The 27,244-nt window shown below is 29.5% G+C and overlaps 1 protein-coding gene across 5 annotated transcripts in view; it reads right to left on the bottom strand.

The window, feature by feature from the left end:
• Positions 1 to 27,244, bottom strand: part of LOC132920005 (uncharacterized) — a 58,696-nt gene that overhangs the window by 29,493 nt on the left and 1,959 nt on the right. For 2 of the 5 annotated variants that reach the window (XR_009660684.1, XM_060981993.1), the window contains exon 2: positions 8,674 to 8,735. The exons of 1 other annotated variant lie outside the window; for it this stretch is intronic. The gene's annotated coding sequence lies outside the window, so the exon portion shown is untranslated. Of the gene's footprint in view, positions 1 to 8,673; positions 8,736 to 13,292; positions 13,388 to 17,140; positions 17,307 to 27,244 lie in introns of all 5 variants that reach the window. 2 more of the 5 variants (XM_060981995.1, XM_060981996.1) reach the window with 2 other exon arrangements.

Genomic DNA, 27,244 nt, shown 5'->3' with positions numbered 1-27,244 from the left:
AAGTGCCATTTTTTTTTATTAACGAAAACGATAACCGCGCAAACACACATGGCGATAATATTTGCACTGTTACACTATGCGTGCTGCAGTGCCCTGGGTCCTACCATTAGTAGTATTCAATATTTCATTAACCTACTCTGTCATCACATTATTCACATTCAATAGATGTTCGAATAAAAAGTGCAAATAGTGCAATACAAATAAAAAAAAAAAAATTCTTTGACCTCATAAACTGACTTTTAAAGGCTATAATTGTTGATAGGACTAATAGGCACATGTACATTATTATGCTATCAATTAAACGTACTCTACACAAATAATGTATATTGTATCATACAATATATTATAAACCCGTTAAATTAATTTAATATCATAATTACTCATTTGACCATAGGTAAATTATATACAAATATATAATTCAATAAGTCTGAAAACGGACATTAAACTAATAGGAATTGATAAAAAATAATATGATATATAATTAATGAGGCCATTAAATATTTTGCATTATAAAAATGTATAGCAGTGTTATCTGTCATTGATCCATGTAGCTATTAAAATATGCTCACAGTAATTATGAGATTACAAACTTATTGAACACCTGTTATATTTATATATATAATTATATTCTAATATTTTATCGTATTTTATTTATAAGATTATACAATATGAAAAAAATCAGAAATATCTTTGACCTGCAACATTGTTCGATTTTGATGCCAAAAAACCAGATGTACACTGAATTTTTAAAATTGATACATCAATACATGGATGTTTTTTTAAAAATATTCAGACGGCATATATAATAAGATGTGTATACCTAAAATATATATTATGATATACGACGATTTCGATTTATGGAATATAAATCGTGGTTGGCTAATCTCGCGGAGCACGTAGGCATTCAGGTCACGAACATTATGAGCGAACATAATTTCCTTCTTTTGTATAAGGCGAAAAAATAATCTTTAGAGCACGTTTGAGTTTGTTTTTGCATATTCGATATGAATTAAAAACAACGACAACCTTTTGTAGTGTCGTGGGCGTTTGACTACAGTGATGCCTCAGCAAGGATGAATGATTTTTGAAATCGTCGTCGAATACCATTGTGTTGAGTATGCGAATTTATTATTTAAATTTATTCGTCAATGTAATATTAATTCATTGTACGAATAAAAACGAAAATCGTGTATATAAACAGGTGGGAATCTATAATACGTGCGCCATACACATACGTGGTTTCGGATAAGCCAATTTAATTGGTTAAAATCGTTACTGATTATAAAAACAATAATAAAATAAAAAATATTTCAAAATATTTTGTTTTATTAAATATAACAACTTCATTTCATTAAAAAACTTTTCAATTTCTTATATGGTATTAGTTAAGATGGTAGTTAGTAAATTATTTACAATTATTTCATATTTCTATCTTCTATCATACTAGGTACTTTAGTTTGAACTAGAGAAACTATATTATTACATTTTACAATTAAACAGCATTAGGAACTCTCAAAAGGTTAGAAATTACATTTAACGGTATGTCTATATATCAGGTAATGTAATCAAAAATAATGATAGTTTCATTAAATATTTTTTAGCGAACACAAAATGTTTCTCATAGTGCTTACTTATGTTAAGCATATGCGTTCTTATTTTTATACACTATTAATTTATGACACATTTATTGCATTTGTAATTCATGTGTATACTATAAATTCTTATATTAAAGACGGTATTAGTGGACAAACATAACATATTTTATTACTACACAAACTTAAACAAACGGAGGTACAGATGGTAAGCTTATATGCTTACAAGTTAGAATTGGCCATAATAAAAAGTGAAAGGAATAAATGAAAAACTATAATGGGTGCATATACACTATATATATATAACTATTATGTATTACATTCGTGTAAGTATATCTCATGTGATTACACCACTTTGTAGTTCGTATACCTAGTAGATCGTATTACAGCGGTGTCTTGAAACGAAATCTAGAAAATTGAAATTATATTCTAAGAGAGATCTATTATTTTGAAATCGTAGGTATTAGCGCAATTTAGATTATTATTAATTATTAGTAATATGATTATTGTTATTATTATTATTACTAGGTTGGTGAAACGAAATCGACTATCAAAAGTATAGATTAGGTATAAATTTAAATTTTATATTATGTAAGATTTCTCTTTGCCAAATGATAGTATTATGTTTCATTGAAAACGAAAATCCGTAACGTTTAATTAAAAGGTTCTATATAATTAAAATTTAAAATACATCTAACCATAACTGGTGCGGTCCGTAGCGTGAAATTTCATCCTGCAAACATCGACATCATACGATAATAATATGAATAATAATGACCCATTACACAAGACGTATTATTTCTTCTATCTACACCGTGGATATAATGTTCTTATCACCACACATGTGTTTCGTGTAAGGTTTCAGTACCGTGCCAGCTGCTAAGTTTGTAAAAATATCAATAAAAATTTGAGAATTAAAGAAGTTTCAACTTTTTTAAATGAAAATAATTTATAAAATGTAAACAAAAATTAAAAACAATTGTCGAATTTAAAAATACCTTACTGAATATAGAAATTGATAACGATTTAAGTTAAAATCATTTTGTGGTTAATAATTTTGTATAACCATGATATGAAAACCATAAAAAAAATACAAAGTGAATTTATGTAATATAATAATATATTGTCGTTGTCGTAGCTCGTAGATGCCTAATTTTTTCGACCTCTCTCGCATTCGCGCACACGTACAATAATTCTATTTCCATAATTTATATTTTATAAAATCAAATTACAAATTGTCGAAAACGTTTTCAATTCATGAATTAACTAATGAATTAGTCACACTACATAGATGCATAAGCTATAATAGTGGTGTTCGTAATGCATTGTGGAAATATAATTTACTATATATACGTGTAAACATTATATAGCCGTGAACTTGACGATGAAATGTGTGACGCAGTTTAGTCTGCGGAAGAGTCGAAAATAAGCAGTCGGGTACCGCACCGACGCCCCTGGTTTCTGGCAAATCGTTGTGGTAAGAGGGGATGAGGAGGAGCATACCGAATCATTCCGCTCGAGTTGTCCGTCGTCGCTGGTGAACCTTATCGCGTGCGCGAGCAGGTGTCACTGCCGATAACGCCATGTCCAACTGTAGGCAACGGCGACGTCCGTCTTCGGTATCTTTGAAATTTTTTTTTATCATTCTATTAAAGTCCACCCCATGCACATACACACACACACGATGGCAAGTATGATGATAGTTAAACATAACGTTTTCAATTTTTTTTTATGTTAGATATGTTCTATAAGATGCCCATCAGCAGGATGTCGACAAAAATCTAAGTATACGAGTAAAAATCCGAATTTTGGCCGATGAATATTATTATATACTATATGTTGGTATACACATAATATTATAATATAATGATTAGGTACGCTGAAGACATTGTCTAGAAAAAAAATGCAATCTCTATTATAATGCGATATTTTGTTTTTCTTTTAAACTGTTTTACTAATAATGACCAACAATTTCTTCTTAAAATTATAACATAATGACATTATTACTAATAATACGCAAACATGATGTTATTCCGGTATCTATAGCATTATTATAAAGTGTAAAGGTATACCTAAACCGCAACACTAAAATAATGGAAACCGGAAACTATAAATATCAAAATCTTATCCTCAATCAGCTGAAAATATATATTATATTATTTATCGTGTGAAATTCAATTTTTTTCGTTTGTTCCGTTTTGAAGACGCGCGCTAGACCGGGGCTCATCGGAACGAGCGGATATTAAAACACTTCCGAACTATTATAATACATTCATTGTTGTTATAGACGATGAGAGTGAAAGTAAATGTTTACAATTAATAATAATGAAAAACAGTTAATATTCTTGTTGGAGAACGTTCATTAAAACGCTGATGAGCTCGGAAGAAGAACGCATGACGTTACTCATCGAAAATTTACAGAAACAATGATATACAAAAATATATGCGTAGTGTACAAATATATCGTATTACTTACGTAATTTAAAAGAAACTATTTGAATTGCATGCAAGTTATATTTGTTTAAAATAATCACTATTTTTAGCTATAACACTGTACAAGTTAATCTTGATTTTTTTTTTTTTGGAGGTTTGTAACAGTTAAGTGTGATCGACATCTTGAATCGGCCACTGCTGGTTAGTAGACTATATATTGAAAATAAAATTGTTTTCTGGATAGTATTGAAATTTGATTTCGTGGAGACTTTGATAGTCGCACACAAATTGATATTATGTAGTTTTGTTAATTTTCTTCGAGATCTCTACAGTAGTATTTGTTTTTTATATGTTTAATAACTTATGAAAATGAGCTTAATATGTTTATGTCTTATGTAGGTATAATATAATATAAATATGGAGTTTAAATGATTAACATTGTTTACTGTTAAGCACACTTAAGATGATCAAGATAATACGCGTGATGATGCCGTGGTAACTGTATATACGCGACATCGCTGCTGCGGACGTTCAACTCTCCGTAAATTGCGAAAAAAACTTGTGTCAATAAAATACGAGAAGACAATTGTTTTGTTTGCTCGGAATAATAAATAAAACAAAATTATCAAATTTCAAGAGTATAGTTTCCCAATGTTACAACTTGTAATTAATATATCATATTATTTTACGGTAGCCGGGTGTTACTGTACGTGTCTGTACGTAAATAAGTATACAACTAATATGACGTGTGTAGTTTATAGTTTAGGCGTAGATAGGTAGGTGCATTTGAATTCCTATTGACGTTTTTAAAATTTAAAAAATTTAATATAATCATTTTTTTATTAACCTTCTGTTGACCAGTAAATTTTGAAACACACAAATAATATAGGTAGTCATATAATACCCACGTAAATCAAGGAAACAGAATTTGTACATCGTAGAACTAGTCACGCGATTAAAATAATATATTGACGTCTCCAAAAATGTAGTTGGCACATTTTAATTTTAATGATTTCTAAAACTTTTGTTTTCCTGACCTCACACGAATTTACTATAATATAGGCTATGAATCATATATATATAACATTAAAATATTTTTCCATACGCCCATTATCATAATTTATTATCTCGTTTTGAAACGAAATCAATTGTTTTTTAGTTCTTGCAGAAGAAATTGTTCATCATATTTTCGCGACACATTATAATATATCAGGTCAGTCATCCACCGGTGTATTATATATATATACACTAGGTATATACACTTCAAAATTGAATAGACGACACATTCCAACGCGTGTCAGGGAGAGGGGGTAACCTTACTATAAACTGTGATGGGCGTGCAGATAGCATAATAATGTTAATAATAATAACAAACAATAACAACCACGACGACAATAACAATGATAATAATTTATAACGTTGAACACACGACAGAGTGTACATTATACACACGACCGACCGACGTCGGTTTCGATTCTCCGACCTAATTACGCGCGCAAAATATAAGTATAACGTGTAAAGGTACCTCTTCCATACATAATATTTTAATATAGAGATATAACATATATGTATAGCATTATAGCTCGCACGGCCGATCGCGTGTGACAGTGACCGCCGCGAGACAGTGTTATAATATTATATAGTCGCATATTCGCCACCGTTGTGGTCGATCTCGAAAACTCCATGCAAGTATACAATAGATGGACGCCATCGCATAGGTATACGCCGTTTACGAGCTCGATGAGCGTGTAGTACTTATACTATTATTATCATTAGGTATTTTTTTTTATTTTATTATAAACGTTGCGCGGTGCACACGTAAGTGCCCATTAATCTAAGTATATATGCGAACAAAATCCCGATAGAAAGCACACTTTTTTGATAACCACAAATCACAATATACATCAGCTAATATAGGTTCACACAAATTTGTACCGAATCGCGGTTTTCATTTTTTTTTCTTTTTTTTGGGGTAAAATTATAATGTCTGTGCACGTGAAAACCATGACCTACTACCTGTACGTGGCCATAAGAGTTGTCACTCTTTTTTTTCCCGTTTTTCTTTTATTGTACGGCGTGAAAATAAATAGTCTTGATTTTAGATCCATAAAATTCTATAACTATCGCATATATATATTGTAATATTAATTGTAACGTATAGTAAAATAATTATCAAGCTGGTAAAAATATATGTTGATGACATAGGTATACGTTCGACGATTTTCAAAAAATGTACACATAGTATAACTAGTACAGGTAAAAAAACACGATAGACAATTATTTTAATGCCACCTTTATATCTAGGTGCGTAATAAATCTTGTGTTTTGGCATGTGTAAATCATATAGTATCTTTCAATAGGCATTACTAAAAATCTTTTAATATTATAGATATATGTGTTAACTGATTCAATTATTTAAGTGTTTATATAAGGTGTTTCATCGTCCATGCTCATTCTAATTTTTGTATTAATATAATTACCTAATTTATTAAAATTAAATTTTTGGAATTTTCAAGTTTACTTAGATTATATTATCAATTATTCAGATTTTTTATACCATTTTAGTGGTGTCTCGTGACGATACAAAATTATTTTTTTTTCAAACGAGCGAACTTCTTTAGCAATAAGGTATTTAGCAGATGGTTTATTTGAAAATGCTAAAGTATCTGAATCAAAATGTTACTGAATAGTTTCTGGGTTATTAAAATATATAGACCCACTAAGAATGATAGTCTTTAAAAGTTACAAAAATATAAAATATAATATGTAATGTTAGATTTAGTATTTACTATTTTCGGCAAATGTTTACATATTACAAAATGTTGATAGGTTAATAATTAATATATTACTAAAAATGTTCAAATCATCATAGTCCCTATACATTTTCCAACCACATTACCCAGAACCTTTTATCCTTAGTACACAGTTATATAACTCAATAACTACTCGTTTAAATTTCGTTTGGATAAATACAATTTTTTTGAAAGTCATCTGGTTAAAAATATATGAGGGAAAATGGTGATTCTCATTTAAACAAAAGGTAATTTCCTTAAATTATGTAAAAATCTAATTATTTAGAAATATAGTTTTTAATTATATTTAAAAGTTTCAAAAGAAAAAAATGAGAAATTCTTGGTGAATAATTCAATCACTCTGTATACCGACACGTACATTTCGATAAATCTTTATAGTCTTTATAATATATACAAATACAGTATAAAGATTTAAAAGCAGGTGTCCATTTATATGTGGTACACTGCGGGGTGCAATTTTGATATACGTCCCTCATATCCCCGACAACAGCAAAGCACTAACCATTCCTATAAATGCCTCACCCGGTTAAAAGTAATAATCGTTTTATTTATCACAAATTCCAAAATATGTGTAAATACGATGTGGTGTCGTATAGTTGTCTAAACGTTAAATATATATTTATGTTGTCGAGAAAAACTATTTCAGCCTTAAACCAATTTATAATTATCATAAAAATAAAAATAATATAGTATAAGGCTGATAATAACATAAAAAATGTTTTTAACTTTTTTTGTAATTTATTCCTGGAATTGTTGAAAACGATATAAAGACAAACTATATGACGTTAGTGACTAGTGTTAAAAGTAATAAAATAATACTTAAGTTATAAGTAACAACTAATAATTTATTGAGCGAATCACACGGGTGATGTATACTATATTTATTATTTATTGTAAACCGCAATGTAAACATTATTACTTAATACATGATACTATAATATTATCTGTTGCAGAACCTCACGTCCAAACATTATACAAGGCATGATGTATTTTTAACTGTTAATTTTGAAATCAATTAGACATACTTTAGTTTGTTAATCATTTTATAAACGGCGTCAACAATAACGTCCATGATGCGAATAAAATATATCCTTGAGTTATATAATATGAGGCTTACTGCCGCTTACTCATAAATCTCGTTAAACCAACTTCCGCATGGCTTCATCGATAATCAACAGCACTTAAAAGTAATCGTTATAAAATGACGAATTTACAAAGGTTGGTTAGGAATTAATATTGTATGTTCGTAGTGTTCGTACAAATGTTTATTTGATTAACTGATTGTGAACTATACATTTGACGTGAACCAACAATTTTCTTGATACTTAGCTGGAGATAAAAATATGATTTCTTATCGAATACTTATTCTGCTTATTCTTAAAGACTATTGACATAAAAACTAAATTCTAATGGGAACAATAATCGACAAGTCGACAATCGACATTTTTTATTTTGAATTATAAAAATGAGGCAAGTAAGTCAACGATTTCGCGTATGTAAAATCAGTTTCCGGCTATGACTAATTTGTAAAACTACAACGTACTATTAATGTATATTTTGGACTGATTGAAATTATAGATACAGATTTCTAATCGTCTTTGAAAATACTAATATTTAATCATAAAAATAGGCTTTATTGCGGTTCGAAATAGTAAATCATATTTTCAGGTGAAAAAAATGACGGAACAAACATCACTAAACAAGTTAAAAAAAAGTATTTCCAATTTCCATAAAATTAGTGTAGTTTTTTCGCCTGCATATAGTTCCATGGCCTTATTAGATATTAATATTTAAACACGATCACTGTATTATAGATAGGCACATTGCATTCTTACTATCTGTTATCTGCACGCATAGTATTATTGCTCTCCCGTTGATTCGAGGACTGGTCCTGTACCTGCAAACACAGCGAAAGGACTATGTTACTATACATAAACATATACGCGCTGCGCCTCTTTGCATTTTAAAAAGTCAATAGAAGTCCGCCGCGACAAAGGTGCGGCTCCTATAAACGAGTCGTGTTTTCTAGCAGGACATTTTCTCTTTGTTCAATTTCAACCATGAACAAACGTATATTTTAATGGCCCATCAGATGCTGTAGCAATCGGCATAAAAGCGTGTAACATACTATTATAGATATAGGCTCGTATTATTATATATTATGAGTTGTACCACCTATAACTATTGCCTACCTATAATATATTTACATTTTACCGATGATATTTTAAAATAGAATAATGAAACGAGTTTAATGCACAACGTACCATGATAATGCACATTCTTATTGATGTAAATTTACATGATGGTTCGATCAATATAATGCACGCATATAACATATGTATATATATAAACATATAAATCTATTTAATATTGTACACTGTATATATGTAATGTATTTTGGTTAAAAGGTTTTGAAAGCACGTTATAATGAGTTCGCTCACATGGTCATTACTCAAAAAATAACTTACCATTACGTGTTACCGATTTTAGTTAATTTTCGAAAGTTACATACGGCAATCTAACAGTTTGAAAATGAAACGGTTTAAGATTACGAATTAAATAATGTGTATTATCTCACAGAGACGAATAAGGAACATAATTATCACGACAAACGTTAACTAGGTATTCGTTTATGAATTAGGACGAATCCCGTTCCATATTATCATATATATATATACATTTTAAAACGGTTGATGAAAGGTTGACAACAAATTATTATTTTCTCGTTTATATATCAATTAGGTAGTAATTTATGATTTAACATATCACAATAACGACTGTCTATATATAGACCACTTTTATATCGGTTTGTTTTAAAAAATTTTCTTTCTATACATTTTGAAAACATATCATAATAATGTGTTTTAAAATAATATACGAGTATAACACTCGTGCGGAAATATAATTATGTAATAATAATATAATATTATTTTTATTTATCAGCATAATATTAGCAAATTAAACGGCTTTGGCGGCACGTATGTGAACGTCATACTATACTGTAAACATTAAATTTTCGATTTTCGTTAATTAATCACACGCTGCAGGTATTTAAATGTGTATCGGTGGCGGTGTTTTCACTTTCTCACGAATTCCTCTTGTTGTAACTGCAAGTGCGTACCTATAATACAACCCTCAGGGCGAACCAGATCGTGTGGGTCGCCGAACCACTTTCGCATTCATCCGGTCATCGTACCATTATTATTACGGTATTATCGCGTATATATAATATGTATCGCTGTATGAATAATATTATGTATACCGAGCAAGAAATATTATGATATTATCTAAATGAGCCGGTTATCGTAATTTTTTTATTATACACGAAGATCGATTAACGGTAGTTGTCCGAGAAGTTCAAAATCATACAGTAGTGGCACGAAAAGATATAAATTAGTGAAAATAATTCGATTTGACGTATTCGTATATAGTGTAAACTAGTATAAGTTTCTATACTAAATACTAATTGATTTTTTTTTCTTTATGTAACACTTTACTAACAGGTCTTATGAAGAAAAATTGAAATTTTAAATTTTAAATAAATTTTAACATAACAAGATAGAAGACAAATATACTTATTTAAATTATATAAGTTAATAAATAGAAAACAAAAATAAAAAATATAGCATGGAATTTAATAATCTGGTTTTTAAATGTATTAATTTATCATTTGATATTATTGATCAATGTATTGTACTTAGAATAAGAATTAGTATCTTTAGTATTAATTGTAACATCTGTAATATTTATTATTGTTTGTCACTAAAATTGCGTTTATTATTTAAAATAGATAAGATTAATATATTAATTCTCGTCGAACTACATCAATGAATACGTAAAATCATCGGTGCGTATTCAGTTTTGTCAGCTAGGACGTTCAAATTGAAATATTTTTGTTTAATATTGTGCTCAATTTTTATTTTTTATTTTATTACTAAAATAGATATATGTGTTAAGGGTAATCAAATCATATTATTTTCCTATCATGTATATTATCAATTATTAGTGTACAATGTAACAAATAAATTTTGAGCTTACATTTTTGTGACGGTTTTTAATATAATGTATATGTATATGTACGAAAGTAATTACAAATCAAGCAAACCGATAATGTTGAGTCAAATTTGTAAATTTACTTCACATTTGATGTTTATCTATACATAAAAATATTAGCACAATATTTTAAAACATAGTGTTAGGAAAATAGGAACCTATTTGAATTTTAAATTAATAAAAGAGTGACAATTTTTTTCAAAAAGTAAATAAAAATAAAATACTATTTATTAATTAGTAATTCGATATGTTCATAATGTAACTAATAATTTTTATCACACCTAAATAAACTGTATTTTGCATGTTTAATCAAATATCCACTTTATAATTCCGCGAATTTATCGCTATATTACTATCGTGCTTTATCTCTCTCTAGTCTCTCATAGTATTTATTAAAAAAAACAGTTTCCAATAAATTTTAAAATCAATAAATTCCTCCACTGTGTAAATATCAAAATATTCTGATATGGTATACATGTTTGTTTAGTTGCAAACATACATTCTGTCTGAAACAGTGAAAGTTCTGTGCCAGGACCTACCGATTGTTTCGTGTCTTCGACCGGTAATGAACTCGACGTAGGTTTCGAATGCCCTTGTTTAGAACGGAAACATCGAGAAAGCTGGGTACTACCATCGTTCGATTATCCTCCCAAAATCACCCAAAAAGCAAAAGTATGATATCACTATGATCATAGATAAATTTAATTTTACAATAATATCGCACTCGCCGTCAGTTTATTGCACTGCTTTATTCAAACGGCAATTAAATTAAAAGTCGAAAACAATAAAACGTTATGATAAATAAATGATATTATTGAACTTGAAATAGCTATAGTAGTTAATATAACAATAACAGATGCACAATTTTTTAATAATTTGTTAGATAATATTATATTAATATCGTTTTTTTCCGATAATATTTCCTATGTATTCCGTTTAAAAAAAATAATTCGTTCAAAGTAATAATAAAATTACAATCGGAAAGTAGATAATATAAGGTATACTTAAGTTGACATAAATGACAAACTGCCTGCAGAAAAATTTTTGAAGAAAAAAAGAAAGAAAATAATACCACGCGTAGAAAATTAATCACAATGATAATTGATAAGTATAAAATGCTATCTATATAATGAAATCATTAAACATGACTACAATATATTTTATATACATACATATTGGTTTCAAGGTTAGAAAATGATTTCTTTTTTTACCCCGCCGGTGTCCATATATGTGTCGTCTGTAAATACGACATATTTTGAAGCAATAATGCATACAGCAATAAGTACCCATTAAATCGTCTTACCTACTCGTAACTATTATCGTGTGTTTTAATAAATTAAGTCGTACGCAGACGTTTACGATCGGATGTAGCGATAATGATTATAATATGACACCGCACGAGCCGTGGGATGTACATATTGTAATATGTGTATACAATAATAAATCGATAAACGATATCATAATAATAAAAAAGCGAGCGAATAACTATATTTTATTCTGTACGATATACATAATATTTAGGCTTTAGTAATATATATAATATTATATGAATTTGACGATTTCGAACGAGCATAGAAATACGATTTTCAGCGTTTTATCGAAACCATATAATAATATATGTATATGTAGCCACACTATATGATTTCTCGGAGGAAATGCGTTTTCTAAACAATTTAATGAACGGTTGCAGACACACGCGTAACTGCGTAAGTGCAATATATGAAACATTATAATAACAATATATATTATATTCACGTAAATAACAATAATAATAATGCGTTATCGGACGAAAAAGATAACGATGTGAACTCGTATTGTATTGTACCGCGGAGCACGGAGAAAATCAATTTACGCGCAAAAACGTTATATTTTCTCTACCCGCAGTACCCCCTTAAACCCCCTCCACTGGTCTCGCTAAACGAACAATATTTTTGTATCTTCATAAATTCATAATATTTAAATTATTATCACGTGCGGTTCAAGTAATCATCTACTACATTGTCGCAGACGAATAATTTTTAACGTTACCCCTTCGAGGGCGGTATAGAACTATCGAACTTGTAATATTATACAATATGATATGATATGAGTTACACTATTGCGTTTTCCGATATCAATACCTATGTATATGGAATACACGATCTTCAAAGTTGTTGCTTTTGCTCGGTCTGAATTATTATATTATCTTAGTAAATCGTTTCGTTCGATGTTTTTTTCTTACAATGTACGTATTATACAGTCGCTGTAGACCTTGTCTTAATTATTGGCATAAATATCATTATCGCATTAATCTTATGAAACGGCTAACATTGTTGACTGAATCGATTTATAAGATTGTAGTGTTTAAAAAAATCGACCTTGGCGATTAACCACATTGGAAAACGACAATATCCGTGCTTACGTGTAATGTAATGACATTCATTCGACTTCCATTGAGATCTCACTGCCGGTGGAAATATTGTTTTTCACTGATTAGAGGTGCGGCTCGAGAAATACCTATAAAATAATATATTCACGACGGTTATGCATACACAAATGCGGAGTATACATGTAATACGCGTACCCGCGATTTTCGAACATTTTATCTAGTGCACAGCTGGGCAAATAGACAGAATTATTGGGAAAGGAGGTGTTTGCTCTCCTAATATATTGTAATAGTTTTTAAGTTATAAGTTACAACTTATAACTATATCAGAAGAACACAACACTGAAGGAGAACGTCAAGAAGTGATATGCATGCGTATCAACTATAATTACAAAAAAAAAAATATCCCCTAGCCTATTGCAGGTGTCCATATATACGTATATTAAACCGAACGAAATCGTTCCCGCCAAAAAGTTCAAAATCGTTTTGATTAAATCATATTCAATTGGTTACGTATATAATTTACCAACACATAACGCACACACGTCTATTGACCCATCGGATGTATTTCGCCGAAACGATTCGTACACGCGTAGTATATTATATATTTGTGTGGCTTTAAAAATCCGTAATGCACATGAATTTAAAACGGTACCTATAATATATGATTGTGATAAGTCGTATTATCGTGTTGTTTTTGCGAGCAACTATAATATAAAATATTGTAATTTATACAATCCAAGCTGAAGGTTTATAAGTACTTACAAAGTAATATTCGTATCATCGTTATTATTATAATTTATAATGTACCTACTACCTATGTATATTTACAGACGTATATAATATAGGTCACGAATTACCCAGAGCCCCGGCGCACCACGTGATACATCTCGCAGTCGAGATGTGTGCAGTTTTATATAGTAGTCTATTATATTATATTGTACCTAAATACATGTATATATATTATTATTTATTACATACACAGTACACACGTCTTGTAATATAATATACGTTTTACTCGCCGGTCGATGCCGACGATCGTCGTTTCCGATTTGCGTCGATCGGAAGGACGCGAAACCCGTTACGTCCGTTGCGGTGTATTATTATCGTTATTCATATTATATATTGTTATTGCACTAATAATGGCGTGGTATTATCATATTATGCGTTATTACGCGTTTGGCCTGCAACCGTTTTCGTTCGGCAGTTTTTAAGCGGTTCGAAAACGGAGGATTATACTGATCGCCACTTTAATAACAAGCACAGTCACCGACGTAGACTATACATTATAATCGTACACACTTACATCGATATTACACTAATACAAATACGTAAATACCTATACACTTAGTACTTGTGCGAAAATACTCGGCGATGAGATTATAGGTTACTGGACTAACCAGTTTGTCGCATGGGCGTGCCGTCCATATAGGTACAGTATAGGAACACGCGTTTTGCAGTTGTACGACCATCAAAATACTCGCATCATGAAAATTAACGCAGATTTTAGACTTGATAACATGGTGTAGGGGAGGAACCATTATTCGTGAGGAAAAGACACCAAGCGCAATATATAATAATATGCACGTTTATAAATATACTGGTTTCTTAGTTTTCTAGTTAAAACATCATATTATATTTTAAGTCTCGAAAATAATAATTTAAATTATGATGATGCGTACCTATACCTACTTGCAAATTATACTCTTATACTTAGGATATACTCGTATATTAGATTTTATAGTATTTAAAAACGCAATAGGTACCTGTGTAATTTCATCTAGTTCAAATGTAATACATATATATGTTTAAAATTTTAAATCCGTAAAAGCAGGAGCGACTTAGGCGGCAGTCGTTTAGATATTGATTATTCATTTATTGCAGTATTTGAGTATAAAACATTATTTGTTGGATGTTAATTCATCCTCTCCCTCTCTACTCGCCACATTACCGATTGACAAAAATCAATCACAGCTAAAAAGTACATCAATGTAATACTTGGTCTGAAGATTATTATACTATAGTAGTAAGGTTAATCCGAGCTGATCCTTCAATAGCCTGTTTCCAATCATCTACGCAGCTTGAAAAGTGTCTGAAGACCTTTTTATTACCATTCGTATAGAAGAATGCATAAAAACCAACGCACGGGGTATTTTCTGGGGTGCGGGCGGCCTTTATACAATAGCCGCCTTCATTTCGGTGCCTCTATAATACAGACCGTATTCACTGTGCGTGATTTGCAAAAAAATACATAATAATCTGGACACGCCTATATAATATTGGGCAGCGTTCGAATGTGTATTACTGTCGATTCTCATAAAATTGATCATCTTGACGGCAAGTACCTATATATAATATCAGACCTACCTATTATAACTATAATATACGCGGGTAAACGTCTCCGTCGAGCTGCTCGCGCATTTCAATATTTTACTTATTTTTCCATTTTTTTTCATGTATAATACCTGTATAATATAATATATATGTAACGTATCATTTTCGAATGACTTTCACGTTTTATATCTCGACGATGATTGCGATTGGAAATTCGGACGTGAAATGTGCCGCGACTGACGTCCGCTGTTTTTTTTTCTTTACACTTACATATAAAGGAAATATACTTATTAAATGTGCTACATAGTATGCTGGTAATGTATAATATATACGCCGACATGACGCGTGGCGTTTTAAAACAAGCTCGGCATTGTGGTTTTTATCGTTTTAGAAACATTGGGCAGTTTAACAACGCGTATACATAATAACATATCGTAACTACAGCCACCTTGAAATATAAACAAATATATGCGTATATTTATCACATTAGATGAAAGTGCGTGTGAGGAGGAGGTTGCTACTCTTTCCGAAAACGTATAGACACAAAATTATTGCCGTTAATGCGGTGGCAATGCGATATGAAAGTGATAATCCAATTAAACAACACAAACAACAAGAGGCCGCAAGTTCTGCCGTGTAAAAGATATTGCCCGCGGTTTTTGTGCGCGATAAATCAAAACGTTGCTCAAGATTTTATATATATATATACTTTTATCTTAATTTACACCAGACAGTTCAGTCATACGAAAACGAACCTGATCGTCTCGACTGAAAACGTTTTTACGACACTTCACAAACTCGTTACAAATTCTTTTAAATGTCACTAGAACGACGTATCATAAAAATACACGAAAGCGGGGGTAATTTTTTTTATATCTTCAATGGCATTAGATTATCGGTTCAAATGGTTTTTAATATAGCTGTACAACAAATTACATTTTAATTTATACCTAAAGTCATTACAGCAATTTAATTTTTCTTCTCAACTATAAACTTGCACATTATACGCATGCACTTACATTTTATTTTTTGTATAGAATATAATATATTTTTAATATTTTATTAACTTTATAATAGATTTAACGAAACTGTTGTTCAAAATCCAATTAAATATATAAAATATATAATGACTGTCAAATATAACTATAATATATTAAGATTCAAATTGTTCCTATCAAGAACGTAAATTTATGACTAAAAATATTATATTCAATACATAGATTGCACGTTTAACTGTTAAAGTTACTTACTAAGTTGATAAAGTATGTATCATACAAATAAATTGCGCATGGACTCACAAAACCAATTCCCAAAATCAATTTTATTTTTATTTAGAAATATTATTTAATTTTCTAAACGACATTAAATATTTTTAAACCATGTATACTATACAGTTCAAAGATGTAGGTATATATCTATATAATATATTGGTGTTGATGTAATAGTTTGTGAACATTTATGTGCTATTACGCTGTTATCAGCAGAAGAATTCCAATCGGTCACGGCCGTGTCCGAGAAACATAGTAAACATCTAAAAAATGAGTATATACCAAACAAAAGATCACTCCATGCAGTCTCATCATCTGCTCTTGGAAAAGAGGGGATTGATATAGTTTCCTCCGATCGACATTCTTCTACGGATTTTGACCCAAAAAACAAATAGTTCACGATTCTTGTTTATAGATACATCAAATTATTGCGTTTTGCGGCAGATTACTGAAATATTATTACATTACCCAAATTATAGTAATTGGTTAAAAATAAAATAAATCGACTAAAACGTCTTATTGTTATGGGTTAAAATAAATAAATTACAGTGATTAAGGTTAAACATTCATAAACTATGTTTAACTGCATGAGCATCGAATGTTAATCCAATAAACTATAAATTGATAAATTGTTATGTTTCAAATACCTGTACGCTGTACACAATTTTATAAATTTTGATACGGGCTATACATTATATTCACGAATTATAATAGAAATTTCAATGTTTTCTATTATAGTCTATTAATTTTACATTCATAGAATCGTTGTTCAGATTATTTTTTGGGTACTTATATATATACAACAAGACTTCTAGTTTTTTCCCATTTTGTTCCTCGCGATTTTTCACATTATACTATGACTCTCGACGCGAACAAACCAAAAATCCCACGTATACATAATACTGCAGTAGTGTAAAAAAAATGTAACCGTTACAACTCTTTTACACCGGAAATAGGATTAACAAAAAAAAATCAACCCATTTCCAGTGAAAGCCCTCAGGTGAGTTCATTTTAAGCAATTATTTCTCAAGTTAGTTCACATAGGTCCACTCATTTATATAAAGTGCACATATTTTAAGAGTTCTATATTATGTGTAATACACATACATACATTTATTTGTATTCAGTGCTTAAATTATGTTTTCTTCAAAGTTCGTCTTATTAATAAAATGATTATTAAATAATTTTACGTAACAATTAAAAAAGAAGAATACATTTTATAATAATAATTAATTTCAAGTTGATGTAAATCATGCTTTCACCAGGTCACGTAATGTCGTCGCTCTGATTACGACACGCACTACCTGTACTACCACTGCTGTGTTTTGTCTCATCACAATAATCCTTTTTTGTGTTATAATTTTTATCCGTTTACGTATTTTTATTACAATATAATATTATACAACTAATACAGGTATCGTTGGCACATTCAAATAGAACAATAAATTTATTTTATTCAACTTGAAAATAATAATTTACGTGTTCTCGCAATATCCCATTTATTTTAATGCCCTCCTTGTATAATGTAGAGAATCTCTACTTGGAGATTGTATTACCTATAAAATTATTTATTTTATGTCAAGAAAAAAATGTGTCACCGCTGGATGGATTCTTTTAATCAGTTAATTCATTTAAAAAAAAAAATACTATCCACTTATATGATTATTTAAAAAAAAAGATAATTTACATTTATATATTTCTTATTAAAAAATATTTTTAATGTTGTTTTATATAATATGCACTTTATTTAATATAGTACAATATTAAACAGACACCGATATATGCATACGATGAGTACACTATATGAAGTGAAATATATTTATACATATATACAGCGGCGGAAACTTGGAGTACATTTATGATGGAACAAGACATTATAAATGTTTTTATCAATTCCGTCCAAAAACATAGTGATGAGTGATGATAATGATGATATGACACCCTTCTATCCCTCAAATAATTTACCAATAATAATTACATATTTATTTATAATATGTAAACACTGCAGTAAATAGCAGTCTTTAAATTTTTATAGAATTATAAAGTAAGTAAAAATATATCAAGTTTGTATCATGTTATTATACATAATATAATGTTTAGAGTAAAACGAAATCTATAGGTACCCCCCTATATAGTTACGGGAGCGGCAACTGCCCCTTGACCCTCCTCTTGATTACGCCCATATACATATTATATTATTATAATTTATAATGTATGTGTCAACGCTGAATACAGAATAATATCAACATTTTAAGTACAGCACATTTAGATCTACGATAAAATAAATTGGTTTGTATAGGTATATTTTGTAATTATCTTTAGAAAATCCAATAAAATATTTACAACTATTATAGTAATATGTATGTTTAGACTTTAAAACGTATAACGTGTACCTACTAATCACTGTAAATTGTAATCGTTTAGGATTAAAAAAACAAGTGTGGATACAGTGAATTAAGATAATATCTTAGTTCATGGATATATCTACTAGGTTTGCCCTATAAAAATAAGTATAGGTACTTATGGGTCACCACGACACCACGTATAGTTTCTATGTATAATAATATACTATGTATATAGTATTTACGTAATTTCTTAATACCGTGCGTTTATTTTACACTATAAATATAATATTTGTTATGAGAAAAAATGTTTATGAACAGTTGGATATTAAAACTAAAACGCGTAAATGAGTTCATGAGTTCTATACTAGATACAAAAGTGTTATTATATGAGTTATTGTTAAAATATTGTTCGAAACAATAATAAATGAATTATCATAGAGGACATTATAAATTATAATGCACGCAAATATTATAATATGCTATATTGCAGTAAATGTAAATTCCAAGGCTTTTCGTGTAAGATATCCGTGAAATATGACGGAATCGTCTATATTTCTCATATACCTTTACTCACGATTACACGCTCAGGTGTGCACGGACGGACTAATTTAACCTTCCCGTTTTGTTGAAGTCAAACACAACAAGACTTACATTTTTCTACGCCAGTATTATACATGCACGCACGTCTGTATCGTTCGAATTCTGGAAATGTAAAAAATAACACTATTTTTTAATATACGTAGTTTTACGACATTATATCATCGTTATACAATAAATAGTTAGGTGACGTTACCAGATACATTCAAAACAGTGCAGAGAACATCTCGCACTTTGATGACCGATAAAATATTCAGTTTTATTAGTATAGATACCTATAATCCATTCCATACACATAATATATCTATACTGCCTCGCAGCCGGGTAAACGTGCCTAGAGTCTTTAACATATTAAATTATTGGACGGAAGTATAAAAATATTGAAAATAAAAAAAATAGTTAAAAAATGTACGAACGATGTATACAATATACCGGTAAACATATTATTATTTCACGTACTACATAGATTTATATACATTATTGAACTATATATTGTACTTGCCATTTCAAATATTGCAGTTTTTATATAATAGTATTGCAGTGGATGACGTTGTACGAACTTAATAATACATTATTATCCTTATCGTCGTTCGACTCGAGATCTTTTAGAGTTATTTAATATACCTCAATGTTTAATCGAACACATGCAAGTATACTGAAATTATTATAATACTGCAGCGAATTTTACTGTCGATGTTATCGTTTGAATGTGTAATAAGACCACTGCAACACTTTAGGCATAGGTATACACGGTGCACACGGCCAACCGTTAAGAGATACTCACAATGTAATAATTATGCTTTCGTTTGCGACGTTATTATTATTATTATTATAATACAATACTTATACACATAATATATATATATATATAATATATATAATATGTTACAAAACAACGAAACTGTTCTCATGGTAAACTATATAATATATATGCTGTGCAAATGTGCAATAGACGCTGTAATCTGACCAGACCAATACGCTGTAATATTGCGATAATATATATATATTATATATATAGTAGCGTGTGTATTAAAAATGTTTATTAAACAGTCGATCAAACTGTACTAATAAAACGCACGAGTTTCTGTAGGTATACGTACACACTATATACACACGCATAATATTTATAATAAATATATATTATATAGCGTGGTGCATTAGTATACTGTGATGGTTTTATATTATGAAGTAAAAAGACATACGAGAACCCGTTCAAAATAATATGATACAATATATAATAATTTGTTTCATGTACAAGCGCGAGTTATTGTCAGAGATACTTCTTATTTTGGACAATTCGTGCCGACGGGTATTTTTTCCTGTCCGTGGAGAAATACCTGCATAGGTACATCTAAATACTTAATACAATGATATTACATACATAATATATACATGTTGGCAACTAGCTACTCTTGCGTTTTAAAAAAATCGATGTAAGTTGGGAATAATGTTGTTATTATGAAATGGCAAAGCGATCACGTCTACAACAGGATTTCAGAGCGATATCCGATGGAATCGCAATCAACAGAAAGACATAATGATGATAATTAAATAAATCGGGGTAATAAACTAATAACATTCTACAGCTACCTTCTTGTTGTTAGTCACACACATCGCAATACCAATAATACCATCTCATACGAAGCAGTTGAGTCATTGTTAAATCGTTAAATGTCAAAAGAATAATTTCATACTTTAAAATAAAAATCGCCACATTTACCCCTTCCATAAAACCACCCCTGAAATAATGATATTTTTACAACAAAATCACTGATCTTTTAAAATTAAAATTAAGATTGTGATATATCTAGCCTTATTCACCAATTTAATTTAAAAATATTATTAAACGTACATTTTTCTGTCTTTGTTGTTAAAAATACATTATACTAAAAATGTACAAAATAAAAAAAATAAATTATTTGTATCGATATGCGGCGATTTGTGAACATTACTAATCAAATTTCTAGAGGACGGTGCAAAAAAAAAACATTCCAACACATATAAATCCTAGCCCTAATGATAAATAATAATAATAATAATAATAATAACAGTCTCTACCGCCGTCGGACCCGTGGGATCCGATGCCGGAGGCGCGATAAAATTTAATATTATATGTGAAGCGTTTCTGCCGGGCCGGCAGTCCGACGGAGTACATATACCTATATATATATATATGTATATAGGCAGGTATACGCATTATCATTTTATGGCCAAGGAGCAAATGGCATCGGTTCGTAAGGTTCGTTTATATATAAATGTTATTATTATATTATATATAGCGGGCGGGTCAGGAGAAGAAACACTAAAAAAAAACAACTACGCCGCTGCTGCACCCGTCGTCATAGTCGACATGACCTTGAACGCCAATCGCGGTGTGTAGGTACACTTCGTACGTACCTCGGGTGTTGTCTGGGCTGGGCTCCGGGGTAAGAAGACGTGCCTGAGTAACAACGAAAACGCGCTCCTATGGCGGACTTTTTCGTTTTTATTTCTGATGATTGATGTGCGTCAGCCCCCACAACGCACCCGCCCGTCCGGCAATAGTGTTGATTGATGACTTTTCCCCTATGGGCAGAAGTAAATCGAATAAAACGAGGGGTCAACGGCGGCGGCGGTGGTGGCGAAGATCCGAGACGCAGATACGGGTATAGAGATAGTAGACCTCGCGATAGATAATAAATGTTACATAGAGACATATACGCCTCGTATTTTACGAAATAGTTGGTAAGTACACCCAAGTCGTTCCGAACACAACAATTTGTAATTATACCAACGACGGACTCCGCCGCGTTAGATGTCGGGCGATTTTTAATTGTTTTTTTATCCGAAGGTCACGTGTCGTTGTTGTGATTTATAATAATAATAATATGGTTATAAATTAAAATAACTTATGTAATATAATATACATAGTGAACGGAAAGCATACACGTATTACACGCCTCGTTGATATCAGCCAAAAGAGCTCTTTTGAGAACGCGACATCCTTTTAATTCGATTTCAATATTGGTCCAAGCAATGTGTGATATTTGTTTATATACTTCCGTTATGGGCTTTAATCCATACTTTAACCACGATTGTTTGTGGTTGAAACTCCCGAGAGATCTATATATCAGAGATGCAGTACTTGAAATTGTGCTATATATCAAAGGGTATTTTTCTGCGATACTCTGACTTCTGAGTGTCTGCTATAATGGCGAATGTTTAGTAAATATCTCTCAATTATACAACATAGCTAGTCGGAATATCTTATTAAAGAATAAAATAAAACTGATAATATAAACGCGCACAACAATCCAATAGCTAGGTAATTAAACTGTCATGGACTGTAAATACAATTTTGTATATCGAATGTATACCACTTACAACGATGGCTTCTAAAATATTATGTTAGTTTTTATAAACGTACTGTTTTACCTATAGAACATCGCTCAGAGCACTTTGTGTTTCAATAATTGTTATTCAGTAGGTAATAAATCGCATTAACTTTAAAATGATATGCTTAAACGGTATATCATTAGCCATTAGATGCAAGATGAACGTTTTGTTAAAATGCAAACCATATCCTGAATGGCTGAATAAAATAAATCATACACATAGATAATTAGTTAAAATATATCTTCATTTTTAATGGCAAACGAGTATATGCATTATTGTAATTGATTACAATTAACATTTCGTTAAAATCCGGTTTTCATAAAATATCTTAAAACCATTTAAATATACACCATATTACCATAATATAAAATATGTAACTAACCTAACCTACCAATGTTTTTTTTTTAAATTATTGAATAATTTATAGGAATTGTTTTGTTTTCTTATTCATAATTCATTACTATACTAATAATAGTCGAAAAAAATATATTTTATAACAAATAATAATCTACTATTAGTATTGTCCTAAATTCTTATAAAATTATCATTTATCGCTCTATACGGTACTGGTTTGATTTTTTACTGGATACAAATATTTTTTTTTTACTATTACTATTCAGTATAATAATTACTTTCTAAGGCCAACTTGTAGTTAATACGTACCTATATAAGCTATAACATATTTCCTAAACCTCCGCATCACACCTGAGACACACCAACAGAGCTATATAAAGATCTGCTGTCGTCTCTCGTCAAAGTTCAAAGTAACCACTAACCTGCATAATATAATGGTATGTCAATTTATAATAACATGTTTAAGATGTATATGAGTATATGTAACTATGTATAATATATATATGATAAATAATTATTATACTATGGGTACAATTTCGTTAATTCATTGAATGTTTATTGAAACCTGAAATTATATTAAAGAGTCCAACATTATTTATATAACACAACCGCAGTAACGAAAAATGAACTTGAGATATTAAAAAATATATCAAACGTAAAAAATCGTGATGCTTAGAACTAGTTGTCATAAGACAGAAATAATAGTCCAAGGTGAACAGGTATCAAAATAATTAACATTAATCAACTTCGAATAAATTATATTAAAGAGCAAAATATAGTAGGTATATGATGTGCACATTGTATTAATCATATAATTTTAATGGTTTATGGATGGGTTATTCTCCCTGTCAAGTTTAAAAGTTTTGTAAGACTATAATGTCAGGCAATTACGATTGGATATATCATCAATTTATAATATCATGTATACTTCTTTATTTTTTTTTTTATAATTTTATTTTATCAAAAGCTTTAACGACAGTGGTCATTAGCTATTATATACAATCATTGATCTATTATTTCATCTTAATGTCTCTATGTATTCAATAAGTTCTGTTTGTAGTGGACAATTTTCTATTTGGTCTGTCGATTCAATTTGAATCCCGAGATTTAATATAATAATCGGTAGGGTTTATTGTATTTTCATTTCCTGAAAATATCGAATAACGACAATACATATTTACAAATTATTCTAGGTAAATATGTTCGTGTATAGATTATAAATTTTAATAATATATGTATATTATGGCATTATTAAATTTAAATAAAAACCTTATTAAAATCGTTAATTTGAATTATTCAGTTATTTTTAATCTTTGAAAACATGTTTTATAAAAATCAAAGAAAATTTAGTAATGGTAGTTTTTACTTATTAATGAAATCTTCGATAAATTAATAAATATCACGTATATTATATATGTATTTAAATTATTGTGTTTTTTTTACTACTTAAAGAGTGTCTGTTATTTAAATGAAAGCCCCCCTCCTCTAACTGTAAACTATTTAGTGAAAATTATTTTAAAATATGTTATGTAGATCTTAATTCAACATTTGAACGAGTATAGTTTCACAATTACTAAGAATATTAGTCCTTAAAAATGGTTTTACAAAATTATAAAATATATTATTTGATTCAATCTTCATTATGCGTGGGTCATTGTTACAAATCATAAATATTGATAGGTTAATATCAATACTAAATTTTTCAAATAACTATTATCTTCATATTTCTTCCACATAACAAAATCTCAAGAATTTCAAAATATTGAGGAAAATATGATATTTAAGTATATTTAAAATTTCCAAAAATCTAATTTTGAATAACTGTATTATTGAAGAAAAAATGGGTGAGCATGCTTGGCAAATCAAGCTGTATATAGCAATGTTATTTTTTATTTAAAATGTAAAATACACTAATTTATTCTTTGTATTGAAGTTACGAGCGTTTTCATTGTATTGTAAAAGAAAATCCAGGAGTACCTATCGAAAAAAAATCACGATTTATAATTGATCGAAGTAAACCATTGTTATTGCTTAGTTTATTCATATAGACCCACATTTTAATTTTTACTCATGAACAAATACAAATTACAATTAAAGTTAACAGAACGGATCACAAAATGTTATTTCCCAAAGTCATTTAGTATTTACTATTTAGTTGTTTTAAAGATTTTTTTTAATTTTTTATTCAAACATTACAATATTAAAAATAACATAATATAGCCAATAGTAAAGTTCCAATGGAAAACGAATAAGAAATGACCAAATTCGGTATAGACCAAAATAGGAAATGTAGGATTGGCTCGCGTTATGGAATAATGACTCCGTTGTATTACTATTATTCCGTTTTCCCGAGGCGCTTAATGTGAATGGATGAAAATAATATATTATGTATATATGATGGGCTAACTACTGCAAACAATACATGGGACCTGTATATGTGGGTCGTTTTCAATCAGCTTCATTCATGCGTTCAATAGTTTTAACAATACATCTTTGGTTTCATATGTTAAAAAATAATCCAACATTAAAAAAAAAAAAAAAAAAAAAACAAATAGTAGACAGCAGCTGAAAACCACCAAAAAGTGACCCACCCGTGAGTACACACACCTAATATTTAACTATATGCATCAAATTGTATTTGGAATGTTGTTTTTATTTTCACCGTTAATGTTTTCGATATAATTAGCTATGGTAATAAATAATAATTGTATAAATTAAGACTTTTCAGTTTTATTAATGGCCAACAAATTATCTAAGTATCTAATTATCTTAATATGGCATTAGAACCCGTACAATTTGATTTCAAATCCATTTCAATTATTGTAATGCATTCGCGGGCGATCACACACTCTTTTAAAAAACACCATTTTTTTCATTTTTTGAAATAAAATTACCGACAGCGCACTTATGTTTTAATGGAGAGTATGATGGGTGGTTCTAAGAGCACGGCGATGCTGCTAACATGTCCTATGGGCGAGTCAAGTCACGCGTTCAATATGTACTTACGTGTTATACATATATTTTTTTCATAACGAAAATATGGGAGTAAAATATTAATTTATTTTCATATTTGTGATTTTAAAATTATATGTTTGTCAAATAATAATCATAGTAATTCAAAAATACAAGAAATAACAATGCATTTCCAGACATTTGTAGCATAAAATAAGCCTTTAATCATTAGTATGTTAGGTACATTATAATTTAAAATCTTACTAGTATGAGTCGCAGGCCATAGAATAAGCTAGTGAAGAATATTTTCCTATGTCAAATGTGTTATTTAAACAATAAATAATAATAGGATGTCATCTAAATATTAAAAAAATAGATAAAATTCATCGTAGTTATCATCTGTGGCCTTATGGGTATAGTTTATTCGTTATAGTAAACATAATAAGTCTTTATTCATTTTCATTCGATTTAAAAACGTTCAAAATAGGTATTATTGAATTAAATTGAATAGATACACTATTTAAAGAATAAAATATAGGTATTGAATCCCAAAATACAATATGAAATATGAATGATGTAAAGGATTAAAATTATTTTATATGTTGGCATAAATTTACAACAATAATACCTATGTATGGATAGGTCATTAATACTCATTACTCAGTAGAGTGATCAAGATTTCACTTTCTGCAGACGATTTTTCCATTGTCTTTTTTTAATTCATTTTTGCATTAAATATGTAGATACTATGTGCATTATTGTA

This window comes from Rhopalosiphum padi, chromosome 2 (assembly GCF_020882245.1).
Source record: "Rhopalosiphum padi isolate XX-2018 chromosome 2, ASM2088224v1, whole genome shotgun sequence".
Lineage (NCBI taxonomy): Eukaryota > Metazoa > Arthropoda > Insecta > Hemiptera > Aphididae > Rhopalosiphum > Rhopalosiphum padi.
The sequence above is the reverse complement of the archived record's forward strand: the minus strand, read 5'-3'. Positions and strand labels throughout refer to the sequence as shown.